Raw genomic sequence first — 5,811 nt, 5'->3', positions numbered from 1 at the left:
TACTGGCTCCATCCCCGCCTCTTTAACCTGTCTGTTTCCTCTCCACTATCCTCTCCTCTATCCACCTCCCCCTCTCTCCCTATTTATTTCAGAACCCCCTTCCCCTCCCCCATTTCTGATGAAGGGTCTAGGCCCGAAACGTCAGCCTTCCTGCTCCTCTGATGCTGCTTGGCCTGCGGTGTTCATCCAGCTCTACATCTTGTTATCTCTAACCTGGATAGCTTTGGATTTTGGGAGGAAACCGGAGCACCCGGAGGAAACCCACACAGACACGGGGAGAATGTACAAACTCCACACAGACAGGCGTCCGAGGGTGGGATCGAACCCGGGTCCCTGGCGCTGTGAGGCAGCAGTGCTAACCACGTGCCGCCCCAAATCTATCTGTGTTTTAGCAGCCAGGAGGCTGTTACAATCCCATAGCCTTGCGCTCATCCAAGGAAAGGTAGGGTGGTTTCCTGATTCATTTACCAGGCATCGCATTCCAGACCCCACCACTCTCTAGGGCGAAAGAATTATTATCTACAAACCCCTCCAATTCTCCTGCCTTTCTGCATAAAATTATGCCCCTTTTATTACTGACCCTTTGACTGAGGGGAAACAGCTGCATCCTACTCACCCTTTCCATGCCCCTCATACTCTTATACCCCTCTATCAGGTTCCCCCTCAACCTTCCCAGCTCCAGAGAAAACAACCTGAACTTATCCTGAAGAAGGGTCTCGGCCCGAAACGTCAGCTTTCCTGCTCCTCTGATACTGCTTGGCCTGCTGTGTTCATCCAGCTCTACACCTTGTTATCTCAGATTCTCTAGCATCGGCAGTCCCTACTATTTCTGAACTTATCCAGACTCTCTCTCTCTCCATCGCTGAATCTCTCTGTCCCAGGTAACATCCTGGGGGATCACTATACCCTCTGCAGGGTGATCACATCCTTCCTATAGCGGAGAGAATCGACCTCCCCACAGTACTCTAGCTGTGGCCTCACCCAAAGCTCTAATGTAACTTCCCTGTTCCTAGTATCTATGCCACAATTGAAAAAAACCAAGTGTCCTGTATACCTTTTTAAACACCCTATCAACCTGTACTGCCCCCTTCAGGTTACCAGTGTCCAGTTCTGGTTGCCTCATTATAGGGAGGAGAGGGTTAAGTTGGAGAGGGTTCAGAAGCGACTTACCAGGATGTTGCCAGGAATGGAGGGTTTGAATTATAAGAAGAGGCTGAGACTTTTATCACTGGAGTGTAGGATGCTGAGGGCTGACCTTGTAGAGGTTTATAATATCATGAGGGGCATAGATAAGGTGAATGACAAAGAACGTCGAACATAGAACAGTACAGGCCCTTCAGCCCACGATGTTGTGCCGACCTATTATCCTACTAAGATCAATTAATCCTGCATACCCTACATTTTACTATCCTCCATGTGCCTATCCAAGAGTCATTTAAAAGTCTTAAAAGTATCTGACTCCACTACCACTGCCGGTAACGCATTCCACACGCCCACCACTCTCTGTGTGAAGAACCTACCTCTGACATCTCCCCTATACCTTCCTCCAATCACCTTAAAATTATGCCCCCTCGTAATAGTCATTTCCACCCTGGGAAAAAGTCTCTGGCTATCCACTCTATCTATGCCTCTCATCATTTTGTAAACCTCTATCAAGTCACCTCTCATCCTTTTTTGCTCCAATGAAAAAAGACCTAGCTCCCTCAACCTTTCCTCATAAGACCTGCCCTCCAGTCCAGGCAGCATCCTGGTAAATCTCCTCTGCGCCCTCTCTAAAGCTTCCACATCTTTCCTGTAATGAGGTGACCAGAACTAAACACAAAAGCTGAAGGATTTCAATGATGTGGAGGTGCCGGTGTTGGACTTGGGAGAAGGTCAGAAATCACACGACACTAGGTTATAGACCAACAGGTTTATTTGAAGACACAAGCTTTCGGTGCGCTGCTCCTTCTTCAGGTGAAGTGATTTCAAGACTAGAGGGGGACACATTTTTAAGGTGAGAGGAGAAAGATTTAAAAAAGAGACAAGGGGCGACTTTCTTTTTACACAGAGGGTGGTCCATGTGTGGAATGAACTTCCTGAGGAAGTGGTGGGTGTGGGTACAGTTACAACGTTTAAAAGACATTTGGATAAGGACATGGACAGGAAAGGTTTGGAGGGATATGGGCCAGGAGCAGGCAGGTGGGCCGGCATGGACTGGTTGGACCAAAGGGTCTGTGTTTCCATGCTGTTTGGCTCTTTTCCTCATTGGTGTCTTGACCACTCCCTTGTCTTAATCCTTCTTCCAAAGTGCACTGCCTCAGATGTTTTAGGGTTCAACTCCATCTGCCCCTGATCTGCCCATCTGACAATCTGGTTGTATCCTCCTGCCAGCTAAAGGCTTCCACCTACTTTCAACCACCCTGATCGATCTCTTCCTGTAATCTCCTGTGATTTACTTCGGGTTTCTGTCAGCTCGAGTCATTTCCTCAATTTATTAAGGAACAGAAAATGGCTGTGAAAAGTCTCCAATTTATTTCCTGTGAGAAAGAGGTTCCTTCTTCTAAAAATTATTCTCAGAGGTCCAAAACCATCGAGACGACCCGTTTGTATTTTTTTGCTGATTTAGAGTAAGTTCGGGTTTGGGAATGTAGGGCTGAAAGAATAAAACCCACACTAAAAACGAAAGGAAGATTTACACTTCTGTGCTGAATGAACTTTATTCATCCAAGGCCAGGAATTGTGTTGTTCCTGTGTAAATTTTAGGTTGAGAGTTTAGGAACAGAAAGGGGCGGTAACATCGATAAAGAGATAGCAATATCTCCAGCGAGTTCAATTACTGTGTGTCTGGGTGAAGCAGAACTATACAACAATAACTGAGACAAGACGTAGGATCACAAGTAGGCCATTCGGCCCATCAGGTGTGCACTGCCATTCAATGTCTCGTATGATCATCTTCAACTCCCACCTTCATGCCTTTTTCCCCAGAACCCCTCGATTCCCTTACCGATTATAAAACTCCATTTCTCTGATCTGACTATACTGAATCACTGATCAATAACAGCCCTCTGTGGTAAAGAATTCCCCAGACACACGAGCATCTGAGAGGGGAAACAATGAGCTAATATGGTGCGTTTGTGACAGAGGATCCCTCTTCGCTTCCCAGTTTTCCTCTTCAGTGTGAACATGCCCCAAGCAGCACCCAGCTTCACCAAAATAATTCACCTCAGCAACTCGTACCAGTGATCACATCGAACCAGTGTTAAGTCTGTAACTCCCTCCCAGGTATCCGTTATTCTGTATATAAACCACCCCCCAACCCCTTGATTATTATCCAGTCTGTAACTCCTTCCCAGGTATCTGTTATTCTGTGTATAAACTACCCCAAACCCCTCGATTAGATTCCAGTCTGTAACTCACTCCTGAGTTATTTAGTCTTATATATACATTGATGATATGAAGGAGGGATAGCTCACAGATATTTAACCTAACAGCTTTCACACATTGATGACTGAATACAGAGAATATGTGAGCATCTGCTACCTCCTCCTGGCCGACTCTGAAATGACAGTCCAGAACACAGGAGAGACTCAGACTCTGAACAGGCTGTAAGGTTTAAGCCCCCACTCCTCTCTCTCTTGTTCTGTTCTTTGACAACATCATCCCAGGTCACTGTGGCATTCCCAATTTAATTCCTAACATTTCCTTTCTGTGAATTGAAGAGGAATTCCGAGGGTTCTCATGTTTGCTATGGCACAGAGAATACTGTCAGAGGACAGGCTGGAGATGTGGCTTTCTCAGGGTACACACACGCACGAAGAGCAGTAAAAACAGGGTCTTCAACAGAAGAAAAACATAGAGCGGCACAGGCTCCAATTCCACAGGACACTCTGAAACAGAAACCAGAGAGTGAACCCTTACGTGAGAGAGGGGTACAATCAAGTGCAAAAGCAGCCAGGATGCCAAATGAAGCAAGTGGTTAGGCGGTAGAACTGGAGTGGAGTCTAATCAGGGGGTTAGGCACAGTTTATATACAGAATAACAGATACCCAGGAGGGAGTTACAGACTGGAATCTAATTGAGGTGCTCGGGGTGGTTTATATACAGAATAACAGATACCCGGGAGGGAGTTACAGAGTGGAATCTAATCGAGGGGTTCAGGGTGGTTTATATACAGAATAACAGATACCCCGGGAGGGAGTTACAGACTGAAATCTAATCGAGGGGTTTGGGGTGGTTTATATACAGAATAACAGACACCCGGGAGGGAGTTACAGACTGGAATCTAATCGAGGGGCTCAGGGTGGTTTATATACAGAATAACAGATACCCCGGGAGGGAGTTACAGACTGGAATCTGATCGAGGGGTTCGGGGTGGTTTATACACAGAATAACAGATACGCCAGGAGGGAGTTACAGAGTGGAGTCTGATCGAGGGGCTCGGCGTGGTTTATGTGTTGAACGACAGATCCTAGCGCGGGGCACAGTGACTGAGTGGTCGTGCTGGAATGTTCGGCTAAAAGGTCCGGCTGCCACTTATCGACCCCCTCAAGTGTGGTGCCGTCTCCTCGGAGGTTGAGGTGCGTGCCTTCCCACAGGGCGGACACTGTGCAGTGGTAGATGTTGGAATCGTTGCGCTGGAGGTGGAGAACGTTCAGGGTGTGCTGTAACCCACCCTCTCCGCCGACCAGCGACACCCGACCCCTCAACTCTGACCCCGGTAACTTACCAGTAGGTGTAGGTGGTGCCAATCGGCCTGCCATCGCTCCGTAGCTCGCACGGCAGCATCACATTGCTGCCTCGCTGGCGCCTCAGTCTGGCCGGCCACTGGGACAGCACGGGGGAGCCCGGAACATTCTCTGGAGGACGGAGGGAAAGGCACAGTGAGGGAGAACATGCTCGGCAACCTAGACCACTCATCCAAAGGGTCAAGACATGTTCTGAGGACCAGCGTTCGAATCCCAATGGTTGCCCATTGGTGGAGTTTGAATTCAATTAAAATCTGGAATTTGAACATCTCATGATGACCATTGTGAGGAAAAACCCATTGGGTCCACGGATACCATTTTGATTTATTCGTACACAGGATAAGGGCATCAGCATTTATTGCCCATCCCTAACTGCCCACAGGGCAGTTTGGAGTCAACCACATTGCTGTGGGTCCGGAGTCACATGTAGGCCAGACCAGATAAGGATGGCAGTTTCCTTCCCTAAAGGACATGAGTGAACAAGGTGGGTTTTTATGACAACTGATTCATGGTCATCATTAGAGTGTTAATTCCACATTTTTTATTGAATTCAAATTACACCATAAGCACGATTCCAACCGGGTCCCCAGAACATTACCTGGATCATAGAGTCATAGTTGAAGAGACATACAGCACAGAAACAGACCCTTCAGTCCACCTTGTCCATGCTGACCAGATATCCTAAGTTAATTTTGTTTTCCTTTATTCATTCACGGGATGAGGGCATCGCTGGCTAGACAGCATTTATTGCCCATCCCTAATTGCCCAGAGGGCAGTTAATAGTTAACAATCTGCCGTGCTGGGATTCGAACACAGGTCCCCAGAACGTTGTCTGGGTCTCTGGATTAACAGTCCAGCAATAATACCACCAGGTTTCCCTTTTAGTCCCATTTGCCAGCCTTGGGCCCATATCCCTCTAAACCCTTTCTATCCATGTACCCATCCAAATGCCTTTTAAATGTTGTAATTGTACCAGCCTCCACCACTTCCTCTGGCAGCTCATTCCATACACGCACCACCCTCTGCGTGAAAAAGTTGCTCCTTTTTAAGCTTTCCCCTCTCACCTCTAAAATAGGTCATACAG

General features: G+C 47.5%; 1 long non-coding RNA gene across 2 annotated transcripts in view; it reads right to left on the bottom strand.

The window, feature by feature from the left end:
• Nucleotides 1-2,668: 2,668 nt before the first annotated feature.
• LOC125487916 overlaps nt 2,669-5,811 on the bottom strand; it is a 9,863-nt gene continuing 6,720 nt past the window's right edge. For both annotated transcript variants that reach the window (XR_007266155.1, XR_007266156.1), the window contains 2 exons: nt 4,709-4,838; nt 2,669-3,869 (listed from right to left, as the gene is read on the bottom strand). This is a non-coding gene — a long non-coding RNA (uncharacterized LOC125487916). The remainder of the gene's footprint in view (nt 3,870-4,708; nt 4,839-5,811) is intronic.

This window comes from Rhincodon typus, chromosome 47, assembly GCF_021869965.1.
Source record: "Rhincodon typus isolate 14 chromosome 47, sRhiTyp1.1, whole genome shotgun sequence".
NCBI lineage: Eukaryota > Metazoa > Chordata > Chondrichthyes > Orectolobiformes > Rhincodontidae > Rhincodon > Rhincodon typus.
The sequence above is the reverse complement of the archived record's forward strand: the minus strand, read 5'-3'. Positions and strand labels throughout refer to the sequence as shown.